The sequence below is a fragment of the Hemitrygon akajei genome, chromosome 2, assembly GCF_048418815.1.
Source record: "Hemitrygon akajei chromosome 2, sHemAka1.3, whole genome shotgun sequence".
NCBI classification, from domain to species: domain Eukaryota; kingdom Metazoa; phylum Chordata; class Chondrichthyes; order Myliobatiformes; family Dasyatidae; genus Hemitrygon; species Hemitrygon akajei.
Genome location: NC_133125.1, coordinates 99276186 through 99291210, shown reverse-complemented (window position 1 = coordinate 99291210; position 15025 = coordinate 99276186). Strand labels below are relative to the sequence as shown.

Below are 15025 nucleotides of genomic sequence, written 5' to 3'. Positions count from 1 at the left end.
CAATTCTCTGGATCAAACTCAAAAAAGTCTTTACATAAAAGAAACAATTTTCTTGCCTTTGTATATTCCAGTTTAGGAAAGCTAACTTTTTGTTACTCTATTGATTACTTTTTCTAACCACACACTTGTTTTTAATCCTTTGTGTATTCAAACAGTCAAATCTCTGTTTCTCCTTTATTCCCAGATTCCCACCTGATTTTTCCCTTCTCTGAACAAGACAGAGTTACGTGATGGTACCAGTGTCCTCCCGTAACTTCTGAAACACCTTTGTACTATTTCTCATACTTCTCGGCTTGGTGCCACAGAATTGAGATGGATGATTTGTCAGCTTTGCTTCACTTACAGTGATGCATTGTGGTTGGCAGCCAAGTTAAGTACTGATAAAATTTAGAAGATAGATAGTTGGCAAATTCAACAGCCAATCCTAGCTGCTACCTAAACTCCCCTGAGCTTCTGTAAGTATTTTATCTTTTGTACTGCCAGGGCATTAAGAAATAGTGTTCTCTATCTTTTTGCCAAATTCCATTTTTATCATCCGAAGCCTGACCTAAGAAGATTAGAGCTTACAGAAGCATAGCTCAAAATGCATGCTGCACTGTACCTAGGATAAAGTAATGTTCGTTTTCCTCAAAATTGATTGTACAGTGATGGAATTAAAGTACTGCAGATGCTGAATGTCTGAAACCTATAAATGGTCAAAAGAGGTGAGGTGGTTAGTAAGAAACTTTTCTCTACTGCAGTAGTGTCTAGAAATATAGGTCATGGGTTTAAGGTCAGTTGTGGGGATTTTTGAGGAACTGATTGTTGTGTAACTAATACTTCAGGAATATTTGAGTAATCTTGTATATAATTTGCTTGATTAAGCAGTCTTGTCTGTTTAAATAATTCGTTACGGGTTATCTGTATAAATAAAACATGAATTGCATATGTCATTATGTTACCACATGACGTGTGCACACCTTGCTTAAAGTTAGACCCGTATTTTCAGGCTCCTGTGCCTTCCTTTGAATGAGTTTAATTTTTTGAAGTTACAAATCATAACACTGATGAAGGGATGTTTTTCATGCAGAGGTTGGAATCCAGTTTGCTTTGCCTTGGGGGGAGTGAAGACAGAGATTCTTGGGAAATTTATGAAGTATCTTGATGTGCACTTCAACCACTACAGGACAGAAAGTAGGAGGTCAGGTACCGGAATATGGAATTATTATAGATGAGTTACTGATGTTTAACTGATGAATAACTTGCTTCAGTGCTAAATGACGCAATGATTCTCCAATTCAGCAAGTTAGGCAATATTTGCATTCAGATCAGTGACTGGCATCATAAATGGGTGTATAAAATGCACAGGTCTCCAGAAGAAGAGATGGAGAGGTGGGAAAGAGAAAAGAAGGCAGAAGATCTCATGCTGCAAAAAGCAGGAAAGATTCACCAACAAAAGGTGATAGTACACCTAAAGGCTTGGATAGGGTACATTGTTACAACTTTGGAAGGGATGGCCTGAACCTGTAGGAGAAACATGAGGACATGGTGAGAAACCAAATTATCCAAAAGAGAATATATAAACACTACACAAAGGACTTGAGACTAGAACTGAACCCACATTATTGTAGACTTGAGGCAGCAGCTTTGCCATGCAATTTACTTTATTGTTTAATAATGGTTACATCTGTCTGCAAATGCCCGATCACTATCAAAGCAGTGCTTGTTAATCATTGAAAACCACAAGCTTTGTCTTGTCTTCATTGTTAATGGCCTTCCATTACTATACAGCTTGTTTCTCCTCTCATCATCATGATCCAATCTTTATGAACCCATCCCTAAATGACCTTTTAATTTCTTCTATTAATAGATTATTTCATTTTAATTAAAAAGGCGTGCTACAAACACAAAGTAGGGCAGGTGATAGCTGAAGAGTCAAAGTCTCTTAGAGTTATAGAATGCAAGAGCAAAGAAATAGGCCCATTGGCCCATCTGGTCTGTGCTGAACCATTGACCTGCACCTGGACCAGAACCCACCATACCCCTACCATCCATGTATCTATCCAAAATTCTCTTAAATGTTGAAATCAACCCCACATCCACCACTTGTGCTGGCAGCCTCTTCCACACCCACCACACTATGAGTGAAGATGTTGTCCCTCATATTTCCCTTAAATCCTTCACCTTTCACCCTTAACCTGTGACCTCTAGTTATAGTCCCACCCAACCTCAGTGGAAAAAGATGGCTTGCATTTACCACAAGAGTGGATAGCTAGTGTCTCTTCCCCAGGGCACCACTGCTCAGTACAAGAGGAGATGGCTTTAAGGTAAGGGGAGGGAAGTTCAAGGGGGATATTAAAGGAAGGTTTTTCACTCAGAGAGTGGTTGGTGAATGCACTGCCTGAGTCAGTGGTGGAGGCAGATACACTAGTGAAGTTTAAGAGACTACTAGACAGGTATATGGAGGAATTTAAGGTGGGGGGTTATGTGGGAAGCAGGGTTTGAGGGTCGGCACAACATTGTGGGCCGAAGGGCCTGTAATGTGCTGTACTATTCTATGTTCTATATCTATACTATTCATAATTTTGTATACTCCTATCAAATCTCCTTTCAAAAATCCTCATTCTCAAAATAAAGTCCTAACCTATTCAACACACACAAAATGCTGGAGGAAATCAACAAGCCAGGCTGCATATATGGAACAGAGTAGAGTCGATGATTCGGTACAAGACCCTTTGGCAGGACTGACCTATTCAACCTTTCCCTATGACTTAGATCCTCAAGTCCCAACAATATCCTTGTAAGTTTTCAATCTTATTTACATCTTTCCTGTAGGCAGATGACCAAAAATGCACAGAAAACTCCAGATTAGGCCTCACGAAAGTCTTCTACAACTTCAACATAACATCCCAACTCCTGTACTCAACACTCCGATTTATGAAATCCAATGTGCGAAAAGCTCTCTTTATTACCCTATCTACTTGTTGTACCACTTTCTAGGAATTATGCATCTGTATTTGCAGATCCCTCTGTTCTACCACACTCCTCAGTTCAACACCTCATACTTGTCTGTTTTATTTTCCACCTGCCATATTTCGGCCTATTTTACCAGCTGGTACAGATCTGTGAGTCTTCTTCACTGTCCGCTATACAGCCAGTCTTGGTGTTATTTGCAAGTTTGCTGATCTGGTTTACACATTATGGTACAGATCGTTGATATAGTTGAAAGATACCAATGGACCCAGCACCGATCCCTGTGGCACACCACTAGTCACCAGCCTCCAGTCAGGGAGGCAACCATCAACAACCACACTCTAGCTTCTTCCACAAAGCTAATATCTCATCAAATTTACTACCTCATGTTGAATGCCAAGCGACTGAACCTTCTTGATCAACCTCCCACACGGGATCTTATCAAATGCCTTGCTAAAGTCCATGTAGACTGTCTTGCCTTCAATTTTCCTGGTAACTTCCTCAAAAAACATTATAAGATTAATTAGACACAACCTACCACTCACAAAACCATGTTGATTATCCCTAATCAGTCTCTGTTTATACAAATATTTATGTATCTAGTCCCTTAGAATACCTTCCAATAACTTTCCCATTACTGATGTCAGGCTTGTTGGCCTATAACTTAGAGTCTTTCTTTAACAATGGAATGATATTGGCTATCATCCAATCCTCCGGCAACTCACCCATGGCTATGGACGTTTTAAATATCAGCCTCAAATGTCGATTGTTTTGTTCATTTCTATAGATGCTGCCTGATCTGCTGAGTTCCAGCACTTTGCATGTGTTACTTTGCACTTCCAGCATATGCAGAATTTCTTGTGTTTTAAATGTCTCTGCTCAAGGCACTGCAATTTTTGCACTAGCCTCCCACAGGTCAAAAGGAACATATTGTCAGGTCCTGAGGATTTATCCACCCTAACTTGCCTCAAGATAGCAAGCATTTCCTCCTCTGTAATCTGTATAGGGTCGATGACCGCTGTAGCATTGTCTCACTTAGAGTCTGTGTCCATCTCCTGAGCAAACACAGATAATCAAAACCCATTTAAGACTTTCCCCATCTCTTTCAGATCTGTGCATAGATTACCACACTGATCTTCCCGGGGACCAATTCTTTCCCTTGCCTTTGCTCATAATATATCTGTAGAAGCCTTTAGCATTCTCCTGCACCTCGTCTGCTAGAGCAACCTCATGTCTTCTTTTATCCCTCATGATTTCCTCCTAAAGTGTTCTCCTGCATTTCTTACACTCCTCAGAAGCCTTATGTGTTCCTATACACCTATGCCTGCTATTATCCTCCTCCTTTTACTTAACCAGGGCCTCAATATCTTTCAAAAACCAAGTGTTCCTAATCCTGTTACCCTTGCCTCTTTCTCCAGCATCTCTAGAATCTCTTGTGTTTATAATTAACAGTGGGATTCCTTTTATAAATTTTGTGCAAGCTGCTGAGAGGCTTGTTGTCTGACCAGAACATCTAAACCACAGGATCTCAGATGGAAGCAGATAGAAGCCTGTTATCATGTGAGGAGATTTTCCTACTGAGGGGTAGTGATTGTGACCAAATAGAGGAGAGGTCATAGGCAGAGTGGTCAATGGAAATTGGGCCAGATTGTAACTGGGGTTTAGTTCGGGGTTTCGTTCGAAGCCTGTGGATAGAGTGTGGTGCTTGGAGATAAGTTGTAGAGGTTAGAGGATGGGTTACAGAAGCCATGCAAGTGTAACTATGGAAAACAGGTGTGCTTTGAGGAGATGGCCAAGGATATTATGGTAGAATAAGGAATATTGCAAGTATTGGCTAATCTTGGGTCTGTGAAGACATTTGATTGCTAGACCTAAAGAGAACAACCCAGACCCTCCTGGCCAGAAAACTACACTGTACATACACTTAATATTCTCAGCTCATCACTTAAACCCCAAAACTCATGGATGATAAGAATTTGAGAAAAAAAATGGAAAAGTAAACACATGTATCCATATTGATTAACCAAATGCCAATTGCTCTCTCCCCCAAGCTTTTTCATTGTAATTTTAACTTTCCTTTCAAAATCCCGATTGTTTGGCTTTGAATCTTGTGAGCTATTGCTATGTTCTGGGACAGATTTGATGAGCCGTTGGTTGTGGTACTGTAAGTATCTTTACCACCCAGCAGCAACCCACATGTTGCCTCTGCTACTGAAATAAAACACTGAGCTGTTTTCAGCACACCATGAATTCACCTTGAACAACATTTGTGTTTCAGGACTGCCAATGTGTATAAACTGAGTTCCTCTGGCATACAATCCGTGGCAAATTGCCTGATCAAAAGAGAGCACAGAAAATTGGTTGAATTGACCAAAGCTTCCTGAAGCTCTCTCCCATTTTTGTTAATCCAACATAAAGTGTGATTCTCATTAGGAAATGTGTGGTGGAGGCTGAAGATTATTTTGATACGTTGGAACATTCACGGGTCTTTGAGATGACAATATTAGCATTAGTAGCCAAAGTATGACTAAACATTTCCCAAGGTAAAATGCACATTAACAACAACTGGTATTAGGGGACATCTGGTATTAGAACCGACGGCTGTCACTTGAAGTGAAGGTGCTCCTTCAGTGTAACGTGAAGCTGGACAGAATTATTATCAGGTTGCTTCGCCAGTAGTTCTTATGTTCTAACAAGTCTCGCCAGAAATTACTGTCTAAGAAGGTGACAGTTCTATAATTCTCCATTTCCAGGGATGGGCTATTAGCATAAGGTGTACCTCTGATAGCCAATTGGCAAGTCAATTTTGCAATCTGCTATTTCTTCCAATGTGAGTACTGTATGTAATAGCTTTGGAGTATATTCAAGGCTTTTTAACTGTCCTATGTGTCCTATCTCTCAAAGTCCAGCCCTATGTCCCCACTGTGAACTGTGGGTCCAACCAATTGATAATATCATGAAGAAGGCACACCAGTGTTTCTACTTCATTAGGAGTTTAAGAACATTTGGTAATATCAGCAAAGACATGCAAGTTTCTGTAGGTGTATAATGGAGAGCATTCTGACAGCTAAGGAGCTCCAATGCCCAGGGTCACAAGAGGCTGTGAAGGTGTGTAGACTCATTCAACTCCATCACAGGCTCAACCCATCACATCACTGAGGAAATCTTCAAAATACAGTGCCTCAAGGTAATTGGATCCATCATTAAAGATCTCTACATCCAGGACGTGCCCTCTTCTCATTTCCACTGCTGACTCTTCAGTAAGCACTGTGAATGTTCTCCCGACTTCTACTTCCTGAAGTTCAAAATCAGGTTTTTGGCCGTGCTGATATTGAGAGTGAGGTTGTTGTGACGGCAACAACCAGATGGTTTATCTCACTCCTGTACCCCTCCTTGTTGTCACCTGAGATTTTACCAACATTGGGTTATCAGAACAATTATTGCAACTTTCAGCAGTTCTGCCAAAAGGTTATCAATGTGAAGTATTAACTCTGTTTCTCTCTAGAAATTATGCTTCTGTATTTGATTCTTTTGGGGTGGTTTCTCACCTTTTTACGTTTTACATATTTAGTTGTTTCACTGCTACATGAAGACATACGATCAGTTATCTTTGTTTTGAATAGATTTTTATAACTGCTGATGCTTTATTTAATGACCTCCAATTTGTGGACTGGTGATCAAATTAATATTGTTCAAATCCCACTGCAGAAAAGACAAATTGCCCATATTATGCTTATTTCCTCCTTTCATATCTCAGATACATTAATCAACATTATAATACTGCACTCCTGAGTTGCATTATGGTGTAAATTAGAAATTGTTTTTTTTTTGGAATTAATGATTGAATGATTTTCCTTTCTAATTAAATTTTACAAATGTGTCCAGTGGAAGTTGTGTCATTGAAGTAATAAAAGAAACCATTAAATATAGACATTGATTAATATTGGTATTTACAAGCTGGTCTTTTAGCTAATTGATTTGATCCTCTAGAAAGCTAGTCTTACAATTTTTCTATTGGTTCATCTAACTATCTTCAATGACTTTTACATTCTGATTACAAACGCTTTTCGGATGTAATCTTGTCAGCTGTTGAGTACAAAGAATCTTTGCAATTATTCTGAGCTTATCATCCACCATCTTGAACATAAACCTATTGTCCTACCATCTTGCCATATCTGGAAGTACTGACTAGGACTAATTTTTCTATTCCATTAAGTACTTTACATAATGATCTCTCTGAATCCATTAATTTGAAATCGGATGAATAATATTTTGTCTTAGCTCCCAGAACACTCATGCATACTGTGTGGAAGCTGTCTGGGATACAATATTTTTACATACCTCTCTGCTGTAAATCTTTTCATTGGACAGACCTCCACTAAAGAAGTTTTAAGTCTCAATGTGCACTGTAGAAAATACTATTGCAAATGGATATAACTATTTAGCCACATTTCAATTAAATTTATTACGAGAGCACCATAGATGAAGGTGGTGGAGAGCATTAATACTTAATGTTTAGATTCAAACTGGTAGCAGAGGAGGATGCAGGTTGAAGCATGCATTTGTCAATGATCCATGAACACTAATTCACCCTTGCTCTTTTGCACTATTTACTTATTAATTATTGTAATATACTTACTGCTTGTTATGCGGCTGGCGCTTTAGGCAGCAATGAAGGTCCTCCATTTCTGGCAGTGTTCAGGGCCTCCTTCATCGTGTCAGTAGCATCCCCTTGGTTTTCACGACTGTCAGTCATACCATTGCACTCAGGTGCAGAAGGACTCTTCATTGCTGTTTCCGTAACAATTTTGTTTTACCAGTCAGGGTTATTAGCTCTGAACTGAACCCCCAAGCCTGGAGGAAAGGTTGTTCACTCTTATTCTGTTCTCTACCCTTTGACCTGTTAGGCATGCGTGACCCTACCAAGAGACAAAGCAGAAAGCCCTGACTTCAGCCAACATAGCTCTCCGGCATGCAAGCCAACAAAAAAAGACAAGGTTGTGGTCCTATTGGAGGTATTGAAACATAATACTTTTTAACTGTACTGCTGCAACAAAACAACACATTTCATTACATTATGTCAATTGTAGGAGTATTTGATAGCTCTAGGTCTGTACATTGGAGTATAGAAGAATGAGGGGGGGATCTCATTGAACCTATTGAATATTGAAAAGCCTAGGTAGAGTGGAAGTGCAGAGGATGTTTCCAAGAGTGTGAGAGTCAAGGGCCAGAGGGCACAGACTCAGAATAGAAGGATGTCCTGTTAAAATGGAGAGGAGGAGGAATATCTTTAGCTAGAGGGTTGTGAATCTGTGGAGGCCAAATCTTTGGGTATATTTAAAGCAGAGTTTGATAGGTTCTTGATTATTAAGGGCATCAGAGGTTATGGGGACATGAGAATAGAATTGAGAGGGATAATAAATCAAACACATTCAATAGGCCAAGTGGCCTAGTTCTGCTCCTACATATCATGGTTTTATGGTTTCATGAAATTAAACCTGATTCTGATTCTAATTCTAATTTGAATTCACCAGTAAAATCTATACCTAACACAGTGTCATCACATCCATCAACTGAAGCATACAGTAGCTTGATGACGTATCCTCTGAGACAAAGATTTAATATGAAGGAAAATGCAAGCTGTGTCACATGCTTATAGAAACATTGTAGGAAGTTTAATATTGGAATGGTACCACCAGTGAAAAGTAGAACCATAGAATCATAGTACATTACAGCACAGAAACAGGCCTTTTGGCCCTTCTTGGCTGTGCCAAACCTAGTCCCACTGACCTGCACCTGGCCCATATCCCTCCATACACCTCTCATCCATGTACCTGTCCAAGTTTTTCTTAAATGTTAAAAGTGAGCCCACATTTACAACTTCATCTGGCAGCTCATTGCACACTCCCACCACTCTCTGTGTGAAGAAGCACCCCCCCCCCATGTTCCCTTTAAACATTTCCCCCCTTCACCCTTAACCCATGTCCTCTGTTTTTTTTTTCCTTCCCTAGCCTCAGTGGAAAAAGCCTGCTTGCATTCACTCTATCTATACCCATCATAATTTTATATACCTCTATCAAGTCTCCCCTCATTCTTCTACTTTCAAAAATAGTTCAAATAGACATTGCTAGGCAGAAATCTCCAATAGCATCAGCAAGCTTCCTGCTCTAGATCCTTTAGTTCAGCAGTCTAACATCTTCAGTTTGTTTTTGACTGACTGGCAAATGCCCTACTGTACCAGACTATGTTTCTTGCTAGGAAACAAGGCTCCATTTTCTTAGAAGTTTGTAAGTATCCAATATGTCACTAAAAATTTTGACAAACTTTTATAGGTGCACAGTGGAGAGTATCGTAACTGCTGGCATCACAGCCTGGTATGGAAACACCAAAGCCCAGAAATGGAAAATGCTACAGGAAGTGGTGGATACAGCCCAGTCCATCTCAAGCAAAGCCCTCCCCACCACTGAGTACATTTACATGGAGCATTGCCACAGGAAAGCAGCATCCATCAACAAAGTCCCCCGCCACCATCATCTCTTCTCATTACTACCATCAGGTAGGAAGTACAGAAGCCTTGGGTCGCACACACCCAGGTTCACAAACAGTTATTACCTTACAACCAACAAGCTCCTGACCAGTGTGGATGACTTCATTCACCACTACTCTGATTCTAAGATCTCCAGGCTCACTTTCAAGGATTCTTTACAACTTGTGTTCTCGGTATTATTTTTCTTTACACAGTTTGTCTTCTTTTTTCAATTTGGTGTTTGTCAATCTTTATCTCCTTATGTATTGTTTCTCGTAAAATTTTATTGTGTTTCTTTTTTTGGCTATAAGTGGCCGCAACAAAATGAATCTGAAGTTAGCATATGGTAACTTATACATAGATTGGTAATAAATTTGCTTTGAACTTTGAACTCCAGCTCAGCAAAAAAAAACTGATGGCATTGAACCATGAATTATTTTATTACCCACAGCGTGTCTGCAAAAGCATTGAATGCCAGGGAAGAGCAGAATTGAATGGAAATATAAACTCATTCCAAACAATAAAGTATTCAAACCTCACAGTTGCATTTCTTTATCCCTTCTGAGTATTGAATTTGGAGCAAATAGATGAGCAATAATTTAACATGCAAAGGGGCATTAGGCAGTATCACCACTCAAGAACCTTTATAATAATTTGGAGGGGAACTTCTTTCATTAAAAGCTAGTGGGTGGAAGTCAAATTAAATGCATACGGGAATGAACAATGCTTGTCCTTTAGCCTCTGACTCATCTGGATAAAAGGTTAGAAGCCATAAGTAGTTTTCTCTTTTGCGTTCCTTTGTGTTCATCCTGAAACCGTCATGGGCTAAAACTAGTCAAGGTCTCATAGCACACAACCCAGACTCTTTTCAAAAGGTTATTAAATTTAGCAAGTGACAGAAATGAAATAATGTGAATAAAAACACTACAAATAACATGACATAAGACTTTACATGAAATGAAGTAAAATTAATTGCTGAATTTTCTCAGTGGATTCAAGATATCACTGGACAAGAACATTTTTCAAAAGTGTTCCTTCCTCAGAATTTGTTTTTCTTTATGAAGGACCACTTCAAACAGAGTGCAAACATAATTTCAGACTACTTATATCATGTAGGAATTTGGAGAAGCAAGAAATGAATTTTTATTGAATGTAATGCATTTAATTTCATAATGGTCTGATGCTTTGCAATAGCTGAATTAAGTGAAAAATGTTTTGTTGATGATTTTTATTTGTTCTCCGTGTCAGAGGCTTCTTGCTGAAGTGTTCAACAATAATCAGCCAGCATGGATAGATTCCAGTTGCCCTGATACCATTTCTCCATGACTGCAATGTCTTGGTGTAACTTTTCAAAGCTCATCACAACAGTGCCAAGCTTTGCAGGGAAGAAGTCTAAATTCTTTTACGTTGTATATCAACGATCTGGATTATGGAATAGATGGCTTTGTGGTTGAGTTTGATGATGATACAAAGATAGGTGGAGGGGCCAGTAGTGCTGAGGAAACAGAGAGTCTGCAGAGAGACTTGGATAGATTGGGGGAATGGGCAAAGAAGTGGCAAATGAATTACAATGTCAGAAAATGTACGGTCATGCACTTTGGTAGAATAAATAAATGGGCAGACTATTATTTAAATAGGGAGAGAATTCAAAGTTCTGAGATGCAACGGGACTTGGGAGTCCTTGTGCAGGATACCCTTAAGGTTAACCTCCAGGTTGAGTCGGTGGTGAAGAAGGCGAATGCAATGTTGGCATTCATTTCTAGAGGAATAGAGTATAGGAGCAGGGATGTGATGTTGAGGCTCTATAAGGCACTGGTAAGACCTGACTTGGAATACTGTGTGCAGTTTTGGGCTCCTTATTTAAGAAAGGATGTGCTGACGTTGGAGAGGGTTCAGAGAAGATTCAGTAGAATGATTCAGGGAATGAGAGGGTTAACATATGGGGAACATTTGACCGCTCTTGGACTGTACTCCTTGGAGTTTAGAAGAATGAGGGGGGACCTCAGAAATATTTTGAATGTTGAAAGGCATGGACAGAGTGGATGTGGCAAAGTTGTTTCCCATGGTGGGGGAGTATAGTATGAGAGGACATGACTTGAGGATTGCAGGGCGCCCATTCAGAACAGAGATGCAAAAAAAAATTTTTAGCCAGAGGGTGGTGAATCTGTGGAATTTGTTGCCATGGGCAGCAGTGGAGGCCAAATCATTGGGTGTATTTAAGGTGGAGATTGATAAGTATCTGAGTAGCCAGGGCATCAAAGATTATGGTGAGAAGGCGGGGGAATGGGACTAAAGGGGAGATTGGATCAGCTCATGAAATGGCCGAGCAGACTTGATGGGCTGAATGGCCGACTTCTGCTCTTTTGTCTTATGGTCTTATAGTCTAAATGGGAATGAAGAAAAGGATTCTTTAGTGATGTAACACTCTGGAAAAAGTTTCACTGCTAATGTAATGGTCTTTCTGTAGAAGCAGTGTTTGGGTTATGGTTAGAGATAACGGGTGCTTTGGAATGGGAGTTATCCAATCAGGTTTCTGTGTTGTGTGCCTGACAGCAGTGTGAGCTGGGATCTTTGTTCGGTGGGAGATAATGGGAGGAGATGCTGGAGAGAACCGGTCACAGGATTCAACTGGATGGCGGACTGTGATTTGATGGAGCAAGGTGCAGTGGTCTACTGAGCAGCGGTGAATATGACCTTTGGAAGAGTTGAACTCCAACTTGTGCACATTTGACTGTTCAATTATAATCCTTTTTGGTTTTTTCCCTTTCTAATATTTACTAACCCTTTAGTAAAATTGACATTCATAAATATAACTCCTTTAATCGTACGATGCAGGTGTGCTGTCTGTTATTTTGTGGCACTGAGTTGTAACAGGGTACCAGACAGCATCCACACAAATTTGGGTTTGGGATCCCAGTCTCACGGATTTGACAGGACCGGAGTGTGGATTCCCTAGAACTACGCAGCCTAAGGAAAATGGGATTTCAGTGACATGTTGCACTTCATGTTTGTGTGTTTGAAGTATGTTATCAACCAGCTGCATGTAATTTGGTGCTCTGTAGTTGCCAAGAAAATTTTCAACAACATTCTTGAATGCCTTCCATGTGATTTCCCTCGTTGCACTGGAGGTTCTTATGGTTGCCTGTCATCGATGACCTACTTGGCTTGTGAAACAACAACGTGCCTTCCTTAAAAGGTTATTCTTTGGTCTGGTTATTCTGACTTGAATTGTGAATTGAAATAACAGATAAAAGTGATTTTTAAAAAAATGTGTGATTGTGAAATTTCACGGTGATTTTCGTGATCAGCAGTCAAAATCCATAAGATACCCCAAAAGTATCCAGGAAGAAAAATTTTTGTTGCCCAGCATATTTAGATATTCAGAGACAAGAGAACAGAAGAGATATATGCTCAGTGGCCACCTTATTAGTACATCAATACGGCTGCTTATTAATGCAAATATCTAAGCAGACAATTATGTTGCAGCAACTCAATGCATAAATTCATGTAGACAGGGTGAAGAGCTTCAGTTGTTTTTCTGAACAAACATCAGAATGGAGAATAAGTGTGATCTAAGTGACTTTGACCAAGGAAGATGGGGTGGTTTGAGTATCTCAGAAACTGCTGATCTCCTGGGATTTTCACACACAACAGTGTCTAGAGTTTACACAGAATGGTGCAAAAAAATGCCTTGTTAATTGAAGAGGTCAGGGGAAAACAGCCAGACATATTCAAGCTGAGAGGAAGGCGACAGTAACTCAAAAAACCACACGTTAAAACAGTGCTGAGCAGAAGAATATCTCTGAATGCACAGCATGTCAAATCCTGAAGCAGGTGTGCTACAGCAGCAGAAGTTCATGAACATACACTCAATGGCTACTTTATTAGGTACAGGAGATACTTAATAAAGTGGCCACTGAGTGTATGGTTAGTGCAGGAATGCTGCATTGAAGCAAAAAACATCAGTCATGATCTGATTGAGTTGGCAGTGCATGTGTGAGTGAATGAATGGATTTCTCCTGATTATATTGCTTACTTGACCAGAAAATATTAGAACTATGCTTGGCAGTAGTATGGTCCAGCAGATGGGTTTGACAAATGCAGACCAGGATTACAAAAGTTGCTTCAATGCAAGTAATCAGCTTAGCCTTACAGCTCGTGGCTGCACAAGGAGATGTTTATTCATGGAACAGGGAAAATAAAAGCAAACAGCATCCACTCCTCAGAGGAAACAGCCAATTGAGCATGCAAGGAGACAGCGCACAAATCAAGCTGCAGGATGAACTCAAAGTGTCTGGCAGCGTCCATAGAATGAAATGAGCAGTTGACGTGCCAAGTTGAGATCTGTTATTTAGACTGACCACATGAAATGTCTTTACCTAAAATATTGACTGTCTATTTCCCTCCACAGATGCTGCCTGACCTGTTGGGTTTTGTTAGTAGTTCGTCTTTTTCTCCCAACTCTTGTCTCCAGTCTGTTATGTCTCCAAGATATATTTATTACTGCTCTTGAAGATGGGTATCACTGTCCTTTTATTACCCATCCCTAATTGAAAAGGAGGTGATGAAGTACTTTCAGAAACAGCATGTGGTCCTTCCAATGTAGGAAGTCTCCCTCAGAGAGTAAATTAAAGCCAAGTTTTACAATGGTGTCCAAGCAAGACTACACAAAACATTTATAAAATAAAATTTTGGATTAAATTGGCTCAAACTACAGTAGTCAAAATCTAATTCCTTCTACGCTTAACCAATTGGGATGTTCAAGAAGTTAAGTAATGATTAAATGTTGATCAAACTACCAACATTTTGGAACATTGAACCTGTCTTCAAATCCTACTGCAATGGCTGGTGAATTTAATTTTAGGTAATGGAATAAATCTTAAGTAATTAAATCAAGTCAATTTTAATAATGGTAACTGAATGAAATCACAGAATTGTTGTTAACAAATGCATATGATTCACTAACATCCAATAAAGTCTCAGGATCAGAACTCTGTTGTTCTTCTATGATTCTGGATTCATTCATCTAGTTTATTCTCAACCATTTCCTCGGTTCAGGGATGGAACAAAAAGATCTCTAAAATATATATAATATATTTTAAAATAATATATAATATATATAATATATATATATATATATAAATAATATATTTTTCATCTGTAAAAACAGTACAGTGCCCACAAAGCGGATTTGGCTTCAAATCAAACAGCCAAATCATAGACTTAGCTAACTTCCCATTATCTGGTATAAAAGTAAAAAGATCCAGTTTTTAATCCCCCATTAAACTTGAAATGTTACATCAGTCGGAGATAGATATGGACAGTCTGAGGTACCTCACAATCAAAACACATAATCTGTTGTATTCCTACACAATGGTCTGTTAAGGAATCAAATCTCCCACCAAAAATATACTTCAGTCCATGAGAAACAACATTTTGCAGGTATATTGGTAACTATTGCCTGTATTTAAGATGACCAACTATTCACCATATCGAATATTGATGATAACAGGTGCCAGAGGTGGTATGTCCCATCCGTAGATAGAG

General features: G+C 39.4%; 1 long non-coding RNA gene across 1 annotated transcript; it reads left to right on the top strand.

The window, feature by feature from the left end:
- Positions 1-589: 589 nt before the first annotated feature.
- On the top strand, positions 590-9628 carry LOC140737622 (uncharacterized). The gene is made up of 4 exons (XR_012101201.1): positions 590-704; positions 1070-1180; positions 7860-7967; positions 9285-9628. It is a non-coding gene; the product is annotated as an uncharacterized lncRNA (long non-coding RNA).
- Positions 9629-15025: the final 5397 nt, after the last annotated feature.